Source organism: Eurosta solidaginis, chromosome 2 (assembly GCF_040869045.1).
Source record: "Eurosta solidaginis isolate ZX-2024a chromosome 2, ASM4086904v1, whole genome shotgun sequence".
Classification (NCBI taxonomy): Eukaryota; Metazoa; Arthropoda; class Insecta; order Diptera; family Tephritidae; genus Eurosta; species Eurosta solidaginis.
In genome coordinates this window covers 218,567,109-218,585,121 of record NC_090320.1, presented here as the reverse complement: position 1 = coordinate 218,585,121, position 18,013 = coordinate 218,567,109, and positions in this window count along the sequence as shown.

Below are 18,013 nucleotides of genomic sequence, written 5' to 3'. Positions count from 1 at the left end.
TAAAGCACTGAATTTTGACTCTTTCGGTGTATTCTACGGGTGCGTCCGCATTTGCCAAATGACCTTTCAACATCCGAAGCAAACTCCTGCAAAGTCTCATTAGCTTTTTGGTAACGGTTTTGCAATTCTATTTGGTGTATTTGCTTCCTGTGTTCGCTTTCGTATCGCCTTTCTAAAGCGCCCATCAATGTTTCGTAATTGTTTCGTTCTCCCTCTGGAATGGTCTATAAAATTTCAACTGCAGGTCCTTTCAATGCAACCTTATTTTCAGTATTCCAGTTGTTAACTGCTGACGTCTCCTCGAATTGAAGCTTAAATACATGGAAAGGAACAGAACCGTCAAAGGATGGTGTTTTTACCTTTGGATTACTCGCTGAAACTGCTGGGCGGTTTAGTTGTAACTGCTCGATACGTCCTCTCAAGGCATCCACCTCGATTGTTTCCTCAGACTGTAAAATGTTTGTATCCTGGGCCTCCAGCTTCGATGATACCCTTATCTCCTGTGCCTCCAGCTGCGAGGATATGCGGGCCTCCTGTGCTTTCAACTGCTCAGCCAACTGAGATGTCATAAATGTCTTCTGTTCTTCCAGCTGAGTTTCCATCTTGGATGTAATCTGTGTCGACATTTCTGAATTACGCGTTTCTTGTGTTCCAATCTTCGATGTTATGCGTATCTCCTGGGATTCTAGTTATGTTTCCATCTTGGATGTTACTGTCGACGTTTGTGAAGATATTGCAGCTAATGTCATGTTCAAGTCTGTGTTCGCAATTGTCTGCGGTGTTTCATTTTTCTCCTCCAATTTCGTTGCCTCATCGCCATCAAGATGAAAGACATACTCTTCCACGTTAATTCCTTCTGATTCTGTTGCTTCTCGTAGTCGTGCTTGAAGTTCAATCTTATTGCCGGTTGTATTGAATCCACGGTTCTCCAACTCCTTTTTCAGTTGCTGGATCCTTAATTCACTTAACTTTACCATGCCCAAATTGTATTCGAAATCTTCGGAATTTATTCAACAATTCCTCTTCTGACACCAACGAATTTAGAGAAATTCCGCTTATTTGCAACCTTCTGCTTACGTTCGTATCGCTAATCGCTAAACTGTTGAATAAAACACTCCAATATTCTGTATTACAAAATGGTCTTTATTAGACTACTTTAAGAATACTCCGCAATTAAACTTCACTTCGCAACTGATAGCGTGCTTTAATCAAATGACTACTCAGCTTTCGCTGCTTTTATTCTCCCTGTTGTCTCGTCCACCCATTTCTCTTAAGGTCTAGTAACTTCTCGAAATGCATGCTTGGTTACCATCCATATATATAAGTATATTTGTAGTTTATAGTCTCTCACATAGCCATATGCGTGAGTATATGTGAGTACTACTTCGACAGATGACTACACCTGTGTGTGAGTTATCTCTTCGTTGCGTTGTATGTATACGGGTAAATGATGATTAATGTGTTTATATAGCTTGCTTTGCTGTTTTTGTTGTTGTACATTTACTTAGTAACAGCTTACGGATGGCAATATTCGTCACAATATGCATACCTGAAACAAAAGTAAAATAAATAAATATAAGGCGCCAGAACCCCCGAAGAGATTTTAGGCCGCGCTTCTCTTCCAGTTTACGTCGTTCTACTTTAAATTTTTTCTAACATTTAGTGGGACAAGATCGGGAGCGGAACCCAGGAACTTCGGTATGGTAGGCGGAGCACGCTACCACCACACCACGGCGGCCGCAACTAAAGATGAGCGCGTAATGTTGGCAAGCGCGAAACCAACTAATATGGTGGTATCTCTTAGCAAGCAATATTTGAGGATATACTTGCATAAGTTTGCTCAAACATCAACAAAAATTTCTTTCTCGTTATTTTACCAGTTAAGTAATTTAAAACAACTCGCTTACCCGTTATCATTGTAATACATTTATATATGCTCCTTAATTGGGTTGAAAATGAAGGATTAATGGAGCGTCATTGTGATGTCATCTTAATATTACTCAGCTGTCAGCAGCAATCACTTCCACCAACCACATTTGTACGTATGTATGTATATTTAATGGACAGCCAATGGCAAACCCGTATTAAGAACATCGTTGAGTCAGTCAAGTGACAAACACATTAAATACTTAATTACAAATTCAAATGTATCCTCGAAATTCTACAAATAGTTATGTTAGGGTTGACTAACGTGAATACATTTGTATTTGTAAGATTACTAATCACTCATTTTGTTTTGTTGATATTTCGACAGGGTGGATAATTGATCTATAATGGAACGATTTACCGTCATCCCTAGTCAAATTTGGTATCGAGACGAACCAGTTTCGGCGGTGTACGATCATCAGTGTCAATTTTCGTTCTGACCTTGTAGTCGTTGGTCTTGTATTTATAGCAAGTATGCATCGAAATGGGAAGTTTCACAAATTTCTATTATTTCCGGTTGCGGGTATAATTGTTAAAGCAATTATCAAAATAAATTTCATTTAGTTTTTACACGAAACCGTGCCTGAGCTTCGAGAAGGTTCTGGGCGCTACAATTGAGCCGGAGGGACGGTCCCAGTGTACAGAAATGACAGAACATATCATACATGTTGCACATGATCCATCAAGCAGGACAGGCAAAAAGGCGGGGCTGCAAAATGTCTAAGATCATTTGCAAATCCTACGATGTTAGACTCACAAAGTGGTTCATACCTCTGAATAGAGAAGACTTAAGGCTCACGATTGACATGCTTACTGGACACTACATTCTGGCGTCACATGCCTATAACTTAGGCCTCGTCAGTAATAGCAGATAAAGAAGTTCGAGGTGCAGGAACAAACGGTTGAACACGTTTTATGTTCCTGCCCTGAGCTCACGAGCTCAAGGCTCTACCTATTAGGGGCGGCAGGGTCGCCAGGTCTCGAGGCAGCAATTAAGCTAGGTCCCAGGAAACTTTCTAGTACTTTCCAAGCGAACGGAGTTATTCTATAACATAAGTCCTGGCACCTGAATGCTAACATATTTTGTGTTCTATTCGTTTGTTAAATTGCAGTATTTAACTGTGAAAAATTTTAGAAAAGTACCAACAAAATGGGAAAAGTAATTTCACTTGCAAATTGTGAAAGCACCCTTAGCCAAATCAAATGTAAAATTCTTCTTCTTATGCTTTGCTTGCAACAAAAGTTGGAAGATGGCTACTTTTTCGTGGCAGATGGCGCTGGTGTCCGTCGATCTCATGCTCTGCATAAAAATATGTGCAATCTACTCATAATGCATAAGATTGTATTAAACCAGTGCACGGACTTTTAAACAGAGAATGTTGGTAGACGAAAAGTGAAAATAATGGCTGGTAGATTTTTTTTTTTTTTTTTTTTTTTTTTTTTGAAGAAAACAATAGCTACAGTTTATATTTGTACAAAACAATTCATAACTTATTGTATAACAAATAAAGCCCATTTCAAGGAAATAATACGTTTAAAAAACATGTAAACAAAACAAAAAAATACATGTAAATTTTTATATACATATCTTATGCCTATATTATACTTTCTTTTTTCCAGTATTTCGGGCTTGAAATACTGACGAAAATTTACCGAAACATATAATAACAACAATAATTTTCCAATGTACCAAAAATACTGCCACAAAATAATCGACTTCGGCATGTTATCGTTTACTTAAAACCTTTTTTATTTTCGTTCTAAATTATTCACAAAAAACTGATGAAAATAGCGCAGGAAAATATTTGCGTGCTCATTTACTACATTTATTACATAAACAAATTTATTTCTTTTTGTATAAGTTTTTTTTTTTAAGCGAGGATTACCCTTATTGCTTTAAATGTATGAAAACATTTATTTGAAGCAATTTTTAATGTTTAAATTTTTCCCAAATTATTAAAATTTATTTCTTGTTTGAATTTGTGCACAAATTTTTCAAAATTGGTTAGTTTGGTTAGTGTCACCTCTTAATGTTATTTGGGTTTATTTAATAATTTGGGAAAAATTTAAACAAGGTGACATCAGGACGGACAAGGCGACAGCTGTTTCGATTATACCTTGTAAATCTCTTCAAAGCCTTTTCTCCCGGGAGTGGGAGTCGAACTCGCACTCCTACGATAGTTGAAATGGTTATAAACGCATTCAGCTACGTCATGCCTGTTGTAAAGTTTTTCCCAATTGCCTTCTTTTTGCATATTTTAATCTTTTATTTGGGTGTGCTCGGCAATTAAATACGTTTGCCTAATGATCGCAGTATTTGATTTCAATGCGAGTATATTGAAATTTTGGTAGATTTTTGGGCTTTGGTGGTAGAAGAGGTAGAAAATGAAAATGGGCAAAAAAGTTGGTAGATCGACCAGTAAAGTGGTAAAGTCCGTGCACTGTATTAAACGCATACTAGGCATAAAGTGAGTTACTAATTAACTCATTTGTACATACTAACAATTAAGGACGTGACTGTCTTCGGCTATAGTTTTTTCAGACAACATTATATGCTATATATGTTAGCATTTGATAAAATGTGAAGCTGCTAGCTGTTAAAATGGGGTAGTAATTACGAAAATCTTCTTATCTGATCAATCCCCCATATATGCTATATATACGACCGGTGTCAACCATTTTTTTAGACAATAATATGTGCAATAAACGAAAGCATATTGTGAAGTTTGAAGCTTCAATCTGATAAATTGAGGAAGAATGACAAAAACCCTCCTTTCTGAAAAATCGGTTGTATGGGGGATATATGCTATAGTGGTGCGATCAGGCTGGTTCCGACAAATCTCTAATCGGACACCTAAATATACCCGCTCACCAAATTTCATCAAGATATCTCAAAAATTGAGGGACTAGTTTGCATTGAAACAGACAGACGAGCATGGCTAAATCAACTCAGCTCGTCATCCTGCTCATTTCGGTATACTTATTGGTGGGTCTATCTCGTCTCCTTTAAGAACTTACAATTTTGAGATTCGTAACAAACTTAATATACCATTTCATTTTCATGAAAGGTATAAAAGCATGTTAAATAAAATGTTAGCAATCATACATTTTGTTTACCTCATTAAATTAATTATGCATTTGCATATGTGTATCTACGTATACATGTTTGTATGTGTTTGTGTCAATGAAAATTTCCTTCCTTAATTATTACGGAACATTCACTTTGAAAAGTTTAGCACTTAGCTTGCTTTTATGTGTGTTTCATATTTGTTTGAAAATTTTTGCTAAGAGTCTCGTTATGATTACAACAACACTTCAAGTGATTTTGCCTATTATACAAATCCTTTAAGCAAATTACATAATTTTAAGTACAGTATTTAAATATCTTCAATGTTTAGTGGCCTACTTAAAATATTTTTATGTAAATACTTTATATCTACATAAATAAACAAGTACGTATGTCTTCGGTTGTGTCGATTGGAAGTGAGTGTATACAACATATATTTGTCATATATGCCCGGTAGGGAATCAATACCTCTCGCCTTAACGTAAATCTAAGCGCGCTTAAGGCACCTTTTCACTTTTCTAAAGATACGTGGATTTATCAAACTAAATAAATTTAAATTTTGGGAATTGTTATTTTATGAAATTTTGTATGGGGGTGTTTAACTTATTCTGACAGTTTCTGGCTGTTCGGAAATACAACAATAGCATCCAGGGCGAGCAGTTTGGATTCTTATGTGAGTTTAATTAACACTAGTTAGGTTAGGTTACGTTAGGTTAGGTGGTAGCTGCCCTGATAAGGATAGCTCACTTGGACAACACGAAGGTCCGTTGGATTACCACATACACCAAAAATAACGGCGACTTAGATCTAGCTACTTAGAGAATCGTTGGGTAGCAACGATAAAGCTCCGAATGATACCGATCTCAACTTTGGATAAATCCTCGTGAGATCCAAGTGAGTCGCGACCGAAGTACTTTCGCCTAGTTCTGGCAAAATCTGGGCAATCAAGCATAAAGTGATTTGGTGATTCCACCTTATCATCCTCCATACAGCTGCAGCAGGATGGAGTTTCCAGTACATTGAGACGTACCGCATGGATATCCATGGGACAGTGCCCTGTCAAAACCCCAAAGACCATTGATAGGTGAGCCTTAGTGAACCCAATTTTTTCAGCAGACCTCCTGCCATCCACTTTCGAAAGATCTTGCTACCCTGCAAGAAGTGGTGTCCGCCCAACGTTTGCTGAGCTGACTCGAGGCCCAGCTATGGAGGAGCAATCCACAGGTGGCCAGCGGGATCCCCAAATCCCTACAGCCATCTTCATCCGATTTAGTTGTGCCGATGCGGGCTAAGAGATCCGCTTGACAGTTACCCGGGATATCACTATGGCCCCGGACCCAGATAATCTTAATTGTAAAATAATTCGATGCAATCGCAAGCGAGGTCAGGTACTCCCAGACAACCCTCGATCGCACTGTAGTTGAGCTCAAGGCCTTGATAGTCGCTTGGTTATTAGAGTAGATGTTAAATTCCCTAACCGTATTAGCACCGGATAGCATTCCATCCACCGCATCCTTAATCGCAGCACCTTCCGCTTGGAATACACTGCAGTGTACAGCCAACTTAAACTTGCGGCTTACATTTAGTTTTTGACAAAAGACCCCACCAACCATTCCGTCCAGCTTCGACCCATCCGTGAACAAGTTAACAGGTCCCATGCCCCAGATAATTCCTTTTCCCCACTCCTCTCTCGGGGTGGAATGACTGGGGTGAAGGTTGTAAAGGGAGCAGTTATCGGCATACAATAGTCCGTTCTGTCCGGTATAAAGTCGAAACTGGTAAGAAGGCTAGAGTGTCCACAGTCAGAAAGCCCATATCGGCTGACATGAGAGCTTTGGGAATCGATTTCTCAACACAGTTCTATGAAATTCAAAATATTTGTAAACCAGGAAAATGTGAGCAAAGTATTTGAATGCCGACGGTTTTTACGAATAGTGACACGAAACCGTGTATATAGAAGGCAATGGAAGTATTAATAGCCAATAATATACTACCAATGCATTTTGTTTCAGAGATAGGTCACCGATTTTTTTGTGATTACTTTCCAAGTCTTTCTCGGGGTTATACAGAATATTTTTGGTGAATGTCGATATCACAGACTAAGGGCGTTTCAATACGAGATATGTTCGGCATTATTTATGATTTTTATTTTTATATTGAAAAACAACAGCAGGTTTCGAAAGAACTTTAGAAGAAATTTTAAAGCTTCCCAAGGCTTAATAATAAACAATAATGAGATATTTGATGTATATTTTAAACACTTTCCGTCATCCCTTGTCAAACTTGGTTTCGAAACAAACCGATTTCGGCGTTGTGCCGTCATCAGTGTCTATTTTCGATTGATTCGTTTTTGTCGTGTATTTATAATTCGTAGGTACATGAGCAGGTATTGTCAAAATAGTTGTCATTCAGAACCGAGGATGGTTTTTACTAATCGATTTGCGTGACTGGCTGAGGCAGGTAGAAGTCATTAATTCTAGTCGTTTGACTTTCTTTGTGGGTTTTTGCTTTGGTGCGTTTATTGTTTTGTTATACTCAGTTGAGCAGAGCTCACAGGGTATATTAACTTTTATTGGATAACGGTTGGTTGTACAGGTATAAAGGACTCGAGATAGATATAGACTTCCATATATCATAATCATCAGGATAGAAAAAAAATTTGATTGAGCAATGTCCGTCCGTCCGTCCGCCCGTTAACACGATAACTTGAGTAAATTTTGAGGTATCTTGATGAAATTTGGTATGTAGGATCTGATCACTCATCTCAGATCGCTATTTAAAATGAACAATCTCGGACTATAACCATGCCCACTTTTTCGATATCGAAAATTTCGAAAAACCGAAAAAGTGCGATAATTCATTACCAAAGACGGATAAATCGATGAAACTTGGTAGGTGAGTTGAGCTTATGACGCAGAATAGAAAATCAGTAAAATTTTTGACAACGGGCGTGGCACCGCCCACTTTTAAAAGAGGGTAATTTAAAATTTTGCAAGCTGTAATTTGGCAGTCGTTGAAGATATCATTATGAAATTTGGCACGAACGTTACTCCTATTACTGTATATATGCTTAATAAAACTTATCAAAATCGGAGAACGACCACGCCCACTTTTTAAAAAAAAAAATTTTTTAAGTCAAATTTTAACAAAAAATTTAATATCTTTACAGTATATAAGTAAATTATGTCAACATTCAACTCCAGTAATGATATGGTGCAGCAAAAATAAAAGAAAATTTCAAAATGGGCGTGGCTCCGCCCTTTTTCATTTAATTTGTTTAGGATACTGAACAAACTTGGTCTTTCTTCGCTACACTCCAATTCAATAAATAAAAAGATGGTTGTTTTTCTTTAAAACGTTATAATTTTCCAAATTCAATTTAGTTTATATTACTTTAATTTCAAACTTCAAAAACAAACGCATATGTTTAAAGGAATTTAATATGAATGTTGTGTATATAACTATACAAAAGGAGCGCGTCCGCGATTGCCGGGTAATAATGCTTGACTCATTTTAATGCCATAAGTCGAACTAAAATTTACCAATCCTTGTGAAATTTGGTAGGGGCTTAGTTTCTTGGACGATAACTTATTCCTGTGAAAAAGGGCGAAATCGGTTGAAGCCGCGCCCAGTTTTTATACACAGTCGACCGTCTGTCCGTCCGCTCGGCCGTTAACACGATAACTTGAGCAAAAATCGATATATCTTTACTAAACTCAGTTCACGTACTTATCTGAACTCACTTTGTATTGGTATAAAAAATGGCCGAAATCCGACTATGACCACGCCCACTTTTTCGATATCGAAAATTACCAAAAACACCAAAAATGCCATAACTCTATACCAAATACGTAAAAAGGGATGAAACATGGATTTTGGATTGGTTTATTGACGCAAAATATAACTTTGGAAAAAAAACTTTGTAAAATGGGTGTGACACCTACCATACTAAGTAGAATGAAATGAAAAAGTTCTGCAGGGCTAAATAAAAAACCCTTGAAATCTTGGCAGGAATACTGTTCGTGGTATTATATATATAAATAAATTAGCGGTATCCAACAGATAATGTTCTGGGTCACCCTGGTCCACATTTTGGTCAATATCTGGAAAATTCCTTCACATATACAACTACCACCACTCCCTTTTAAAAGCCTTAACACCCCTGGTCCACCTTTATGGCGATATCTCGAAAAGGCGTCCACCTATACATCTACCACCACTCCCTTTTAAAACCCTCATTAATACCTCTAGATTGATACCCATATCGTACAAACACATTCTAGAGTCACCCCTGGTCCACCTTTATGGCGATATCTCGAAAAGACGACCACCTATACAACTACCACCACTCCCTTTTAAACCCCTCATTAATACCTTTAATTTGATACCCATATCGTACAAACACATTCTAGAGTCACCCCTGGTCCAGCTTTATGGACGATATCTCGAAAAGGCGTCCACCTATAGAACTAAGCCCCACGCCCTTTTAAAATACTCATTAACACCTTTCGTTTGATACCCATATCGTACAAACACATTCTAGAGTCACCCCTGGTCCAGCTTTATGGACGATATCTCGAAAAGGCGTCCACCTATAGAACTAAGCCCCACGCCCTTTTAAAATACACGCCCTTTTTAATTACTCATTAACACCTTTTGCTTGATACCCATATCGTACAAACACATTCTAGAGTCACCCCTGCTCCACCTTTATGGCGATATCTCGAAAAGACGACCACCTATACAACTACCACCACTCCCTTTTAAACCCCTCATTAATACCTTTAATTTGATACCCATATCATACAAACAAAGTCTAGAGTCACCCCTGGTCCACCTTTATGGCGATATCTCGAAAAGGCGACCACCTATACATCTACCACCACTCCCTTTTAAAACCCTCATTAATACCTCTAGATTGATACCCATATCGTACAAACGCATTCTAGAGTCACCCTGGTTCACCTTTATGCCGATATCTCGAAAAGACGACCACCTATACAACTACCACCACTCCCTTTTAAACCCCTCATTAATACCTTTAATTTGATACCCATATCGTACAAACACATTCTAGAGTCACCCCTGGTCCACCTTTATGGCTATATCTCGAAAAGGCGTCCACCTATAGAACTAAGCCCCACGCCCTTTTAAAATACTCATTAACACCTTTCGTTTGATACCCATATCGTACAAACACATTCTAGAGTCACCCCTGGTCCAGCTTTATGGACGATATCTCGAAAAGGCGTCCACCTATAGAACTAAGCCCCACGCCCTTTTAAAATACACGCCCTTTTTAATTACTCATTAACACCTTTTGCTTGATACCCATATTGTACAAACAAATTCTAGAGTCAACCCTGATCCACCTTTATGGCGATATCCCTAAATGGTGTCCACCTATAGAACTATGGCCTACTCCCTCATAAAATACTCCTCAATACCTTTCATTTGATACACATGTCATACAAACACATTCCAGGGTTACCCTCGGTTCATTTTCCTACATGGTTATTTTCTCTTATGATGTCACCATAGCTCTCAACTGAGTATGTAATGTTCGGTTACACCCGAACTTAGCCTTCCTTACTTGTTTTAGTTAGTTGTTGTGTTGTCCGTGTGAGATAGAGATATACGCCGCCGATAAACGCCGCCGCCGCCGCTGATTAAGGTCGTTTTCCGCACGCCGCCGCCGAATGTCAAAAATATCGGCGCAGAGGCGGCGCGGTACTATATTTTCTACTCGTTTAAGACTGTTTAGGCCATTTATTGTTCATGTCCAAAATTGGTCGGATATGGTCGAAAGTGGTGTCAACGGATGCGCATCACTGCCAGTTATAAGAAAATAATTGCGAAATTTAACTCTTTCTAACTGTTCAAAAGTTATTTAAAAAACAGGCACTTTCGATGTCAGCTTAACAGGGACTTTGCAACATCCAATTAACCAAGTTATTAAAACAAAACACTAATAGAAAAGTTATATATCTAATAAATTTATATGCTCACTTTGCATATTTTTTTCAAAAAATTAATAATGAACAATGAATTCAAATAAAATGACCCAAGGCGAACATGTTTGCAAATTATCCTAAAGTTGTTAAAAAAAGGCAAATTAACCAAAAAAGGTGCCGATTTAAAAAAAAATTCGATTGCGATTGGCTGAAAGAATAAGCGAAATCAGTGACGCAAAATCCTTTAGTAGGTTCTAGGGGCATACACACTCCTTTGAAATGATTCTTACCTCATACTTAAGTTCAGGATATATGTACGTATAAGGGTTTGAAAAATCACTTGGGCTTACATTCAAACATCTGTTGTCTATTTGGGAGACTATACAATATGGTCTGAAATGTTAATTTTGATTTTCACACTTAATCCTTCAACACCCAAGTCTCCCGGTTTGAGATTTCCTAAAGTTGGCGGCCCTATCCAAAACTAGTCCCTTGGAGTGAATCACATTGATTATAGCCTATCAAACAAGTTTAAATATCACCTACACGTTACAGCTCCTTTTACAAATGTGAATATGTAAGCACATATATTTACCAGGTGAGGCTTTGTCCTTCGCAAGTACACTTAAAGTGGTGAAGGAAAAGCTTTCCCAAGACAGTAGAACTAAGGACCGTGTGTTCTACTACCCTAACGTAGTGGACAGTCGAACTGAAGCTACGCGGTCATCCATAATGAGATCTTATATCATAAGACCGGAAAACAGAAGTTAACATCTTTCAACTTAAAATCGGTCGACTTTCATTCTAAAATATCGTTTTGATTTAACGAAGACTATTGAAATCAATTATGTGAACACAAACGTCTGCAAACTTTGGTCTACATTCTAAAAATTGTATCCAGGGTCCTTGTAAAATTTTAATTATGTAGATGCGTCGAAGATTATTCGATTTTCACCCATTACGCAATGACATCCACTTAGACTGCTTATAATTTCGAGGGCGGCATCTTTGGCTGAATAATCACTCCCTAACGTTTCAAGGTGTTTCTCTGGTGTAGCTCCGCAGCATAGCGCGGCAAAAGCATCCGTTGGAAAGTCTTTGGAGCTACACCTGGAGCTTCTAGGAAAGATACGTCAACGAAGGTATGATTTCGAAGTCGCAGTCCTATAGCTTCTGTGCTGGTATATGGTGTGAGGGTCAGGGGGCGTGGTAGAGACTGGTGGTCGGGATTGCTACTGTTCGCACATCGGGAATAGCTCTTAAAAACAGCCGAAACAACTGGAGGCGCCCTGTACCACGAGAGTCATGAGTAGTAAAAGACCATTAATAGCAACCGTAAGTCGCCTTTGTATCTCTATTTCTTTTCAGTAGACGCAGCAGTACCAATTCCAAAGACCGGGGTTAGGTTCGAAGCCTCTTTGGAGTAAGCGAACGAACGGTCTGCGAGATCTTTAGGCAAAAACCCCGGATCTTTCCGAAATGGCCACCACGTTGATTTCCTTAAATACATACAAACAAAACCTTTTCTAAATATTATTTTTTTAAATAGAAAAATCAAGCTTTTTAAAGTAAGAACACCGGCGTAGGCCGGCGCGCCGCCCACGCCGCCGCCGCCGATAAGGTGATTGGCGTAAACCTCTAGTGTGATACTACATTGTTCGTGGTAAACAAGTTTTAAAGGTTCAAATTTTGTGTCACATTTGTTGTGTATGTGTAAACGTGACTTAGCTGTACTTAAAAAAACTATTTTGGCTGCTTATGGAAATCTGGCTCTGAGACCCTCTTAACATGAGAATGAAATATAGGACCAGTATTTTTGCTATTTTGTTATGTGGTATGAGGGTTAACCCAGTGTACTTCTTTTAAAAAAATGTATGTGCAATCTAAAGTTTCGAAGAACTGGAAAACTAAGCTCTTAGTGTTAAGTCTATTAGTTTATCTCCAATTAACGCTCAAGATACATTTTTAATATGCGACTTTTGATAGTACTGGGCACCGCCAGAGTGGCATATTTTCAATGATTCTCAACTCCGAATCAAAAGAAATATAAACATTTAGAATGGATTTGAGGAACTTTTTATGTTCAAACGCTAAACAACCTTTAAAATCAAATTGAAAATTTTCAATTGCTTATTGTGTAACTACAAACAACATTTAATGTTAATTTAGCCACTGGTATTTATATACCACTGTTTGCTCTACTGTCGGCAGGACCTTCATTTATTAACGGCAAATTTGCTAATTCTATTAATTTATGTATAAAGGGATAATGTGTATCTGTTCAAATAAATTGTTGTTTAATTTTCCCAGCATGGTTTTAACACGCTAGCCAATTTATTGAGTTTATTGTTTGCTATTTATCCCGTAGGATATGGTATGTACTATGTACGTATGTGTCTACAATTTCCAACCCAAATTTATTAAAACTATTTATTTGTACATGTTTGCTTTTCTTTCAAAGTAAACAAAGTTATTTCTATGGTATTTTGCCACATTTATTTATAGCTGAGTGCGAGCAACAAAAATACTTATTTTAGTAATGAAAATTCCAATAATGAAAGCTAAATAATATTTACGGATATTATCAAATGAACATATAACAACTCATAAAAAATAGTTTTATTAAGTACTACGTACATATAGATATACAAAGGTATAAGTAGTGATAGAACTTGTAAGGAAAGTATCGATACAGGTACTCATTTAAAATAATCAGATCAAAGTATCGATGCTAATACTCATACTCAGTATAAGGTACAAACAAATATCGATACAAAATAGTTACCAAATAACGAAATCGTTATAATCATCGATTCGCAAATAAAGCGATGGCAAATGTCGTTAAAAAAGGTTAGTGAATTCCACTACTGATGTTCTCAAATTAACCACATGAACATGATCATCTTTCCCAGGGTCGGTGTCAAGTACACGCCCCAATTTCCACTTAGTTGGGTTAGTGTTATTATCGTAGACGACTACGATGTCGTTTCTTCTTAAGTTTTGTGTTGGACGAAACCATTTAGTTCGTTGCTGCAGATTGACAAGATACTCATCACGCTAACATTTCCAAAAGTGTTGTCGGATAGATGTGATTATTTGGCACCATGGGAAAATGGTTCCCTTATATACTTCGGTGTCAGGGTCAGGTGACCCTCGTAGTGGTTCGCCAATGACGAATTGTCCTGGCGTAAGGACCTCGAAGTCGTCAACGTCGCTAGGTATTGAGCATATAGGGCGAGAGTTTACGCAGGCTTCGACTTCGGTGAGTACGATTGAAAATTCTTCGTATGTTAGGAGAGCTGTGTATAACGCTCGTTTAAGGTGGTATTTGACTCGTTTAATGCCAGCTTCCCAAAATCCACCCTTGTGAGGAGCACTTGGCGGATTGAAGTGCCACGTCGTCTGCGTGTCAGTGAAATAAGAATTAAGTTTTTCATCTCGGATGCATCATTCGTAGGCTGCACGCAGCTACATATGTACGCAGAGTATATATGTTGGCAGTACCCTAGACGGTTGGTAAATCGTTTGAAAGCCGCGATAAAGCTGACAGATGAGAGCTCGCTTGCTAATTCCAAGTGCATTGCATAAAAATAAATGAGCAAATATACGCTTTTAGTACTTGGCGCCTCTGCTTTGCGAAAACTTGGCATTGTATGGACCTGCGATGTCGACGGCGCTATGTAAAAAGCTGCATACACGACCAGGCAGAATATATGACATAAGCTGCCGGAGCGGTTTGCGGTTAAGTTGTTTTATCCCGACACAATGACGATATATTGTCAAATTTCGAAACAAAATTCAAAGAATTGAGAGAAAATTTCTTTAAAATTAAAAAAAGCGTTTTACATACAGGTCGTTTTTTACCGACAAGGCAAGAGAAGTTAGATGAATATAAAAATTATTTAATTGAGGCGTACAATAACATTTTAGTAGGGGGTAAATAATCATTTTGAAAGCCGACCTAGGCCAGTTGCTGTGAATAAAAGTTTATCACGTTGTAGGGTAGAATTAATTAAATGCGTTACAAAACTCAACTGCACAGTTAAAGTACCAACCAACTACAGCGACTTAGTCCAAGATAACATGTTTATGTCAGATACTGATCGGGAAGAAAAAGAATCCTTCGACGTACACAAAATCGATTCTGAGGAGAAAGAAGGATTCTCTGACCCAGCAAATCCAGAAACTCTCGATAGTCATATCGGTGAACAAAGTCGTTCTTTACCTCATAATAAATAATAAAAATATTTCATTACAAGAAAACTTCTGTGGTTTCGATAACCCAGTCGTTACATCGAACAATTCTTTAGGGCTTTCAACAACTTTTTCAAATTCCAACCAATCTGGTAGTAATTTTCTTTCTAGAACCAACAATAATGGCTACATCAGAGCAAAAGAAACATTTATTGGGACGTATGCTTCCGTGTTCAGGGAAAACTATAACGGTGATCCATTAGCGCTAGAGTCTTTCATAGATAAAATTGAACTAGTAGAAGGCTTTACAGATCCAGATCTTATACCAACTTTTAATTCATTTGTTAAATCGGAGCTCGAGGGGAAATCAAGGGAAGCAATTCCGACAAATATAACATCTATCAGGAAATTAAAATGCGCTTAAAAGCCAATTCAAAAGTCGTTGCAGGAAAAATAGCTTCACTAAAAGTTACCAACAATAATTTAACCGAATTTGCTAAACGCGTAGAGGAATTATCTGATTATTTAGAGAGGTCTTTAATTATTGAAAGCGCTAGAGATGGCAGTCGAACAGTCAGTAAACGTTTGTAGGCTTAATACGCGCTCAGACTTAGTCAAAGCAATTCTGGCATCAACCCCTTTTAGTGACGCAAAAGACGTCGTAGCAAAAACGATAGTCGAACAAAACAATCAGGTTACAGAAAGACAAGTATTAGGTTTTCGATCAAGGTTTAATAATCAAAATAATTTTCGCAACAACAATAGAGGAAATAACTACTACAACAACAGTAATAGATACAACAGCAATAGTAATTTCAAAAGGTTCAATAACAATAATAACTTCAATAGGTACAACAACAATAATAACGGTAGATACGACAATAACAATTAAAAAAGGCATAACAACAATTATAGGCAAAACAACGACAATCGAAGCAATAGTAATTCGCGTAACACTAGCAACAGTCAAAATAGATTAGAAAACAGAACCAATACTAACAGCGGAAGTTCAAATACCAGAAATAATTCAAACGTTCGCTCTTTAAATTTGGTCGCCCCTCAGCAGTGAACACTGAGGGACGAGGAGATAAGCGAATAAATACGAAGAATGTTTTTTGTCTGAATTTAAATTACTCGGATTTTGTCGAAATTTATATAACCGGATCTAACAAACTATGCATATTTTTACTAGATACACAGTCTGATATTTTTTTGATTAAAATTTCAAGTTTAAATAAGCAAATTCCCATTAACTCTTACGGTATAGTTAATATCACCGGCACTACATCAAATTCTGTTCCTATTTTGGGTAAAATAAACATAGACCTACATTTTTCTAATAATCCAGTCGAACATAGCTTACATTTGGTAAACGATGACTTCAATATTCCATCAGACGGTATACTGGGCAAAGACTTTCTTCACCATAACAACTGTGTAATAAATTATTCAAATAGTAGCATCTCATTCTGGGCAAATAAAGAATACCTGGTATCCAAAACCGGCGTTGTAAGGAGGCTTGCATAGCTTGCGGTCCTGAATGCATTGTCATTATGTGTATCTCAGCAGCGAAGACCTTAGCATGTGGTGAATTTCTTGGTAGTATTATAGGGTATTTTATATTATATGCGCAATTTAAGTTTTTATTGCGGCCCCCGCGCGTAGAATACCTTCGTGATCAAGGAATGGATGGAGACGTCCGAGGTTACTCCGCACCGGTATTGGCTTATTTAATCTGCAATTATATTATTCTTATATATTTTATATTATTCTTCTTCGAACACATTAGATTGAGTGTATCTTACAAAAACTAATTCGGCTGTGCGAAGTTCGGCGCAAGTCAGATTACCTGTAGTGCGTGTTTCGAGGCCAGAGTCAGTAAATCCCATTCCACAGCGGTTTGTGTAGATGAGTGATTATTTTGGTTGATTTTAACTCCAACTCAGTAGTATGTAGGGAGGTGCACCCAGTCACCATCGCGTTCTGAAAGCCAGGTGGGCCCGTGCCACCAAAGCGAATGTGAAAGAAGTTGTGAGGCAGAGAGGCCTCTTGAAGCGCAATCAGCAGGATTTCTGTCTGACGATACATGCCTCCAAGTAGTCGACGCTAATACCTCTTGTATGTCGGCTACACGATTTGCTACGAATGTACACCAGCGATTAGGAGTTCCTTGCAGCCAAGTCAATGCAACCATAGAATCCGTCCATGCAAACAACTTTTCTATTCTGCAATCGATACTTGATTGGACTTGGCGAACTAACTTTGCGTCAAGATGAGCTGCATATAAATCTAACCTCGGCAACGACGTAGTTTTGAGTGGTGCTACTCGGGTTTTTGCTGCGACTAGTAAAACTGTTGCCTGTCCATCTGGATCCTTAGTTCGACAACAAAGGGTCGCTGCATACGTGGCCTCTGAGGCATCAGAGAATACATGGATATGGTTAGCTGAACTGGGACTGGTGCCCAACCAACGATGTTTAACCCAATTGTCGCAATTTCGTTAGGTACCAGCTCATCCTAGTCTACATTCAGACGGAAAATTTATTGCAGCCAAATTTTGGATCGTATCGTACACGGAGCGACTAATCCAAGCGGGTCGAATATTTTGCTAGTCTCAGACAGAAAAGCGCGTTTTGTAAGTTTCTGAGGCAACTCGTTTAGATTGATAGCTATAGACAGCATATCGTTGTTTGTGTGCCAGATGCACCCCAGAGTGCGAAATTCGTTACCCTCAGCTAACAGATGCGACACTTGTTTAGATATATGTGGTATTTGGTCCTCTAACTGCTGACTGTTTGTCGCCCACTTGCGAAGTTTAAAGCGCTTTGAAAAAGCAGAGTGGAGAGACAAAATTCTAGTAGGTCACTTTCAC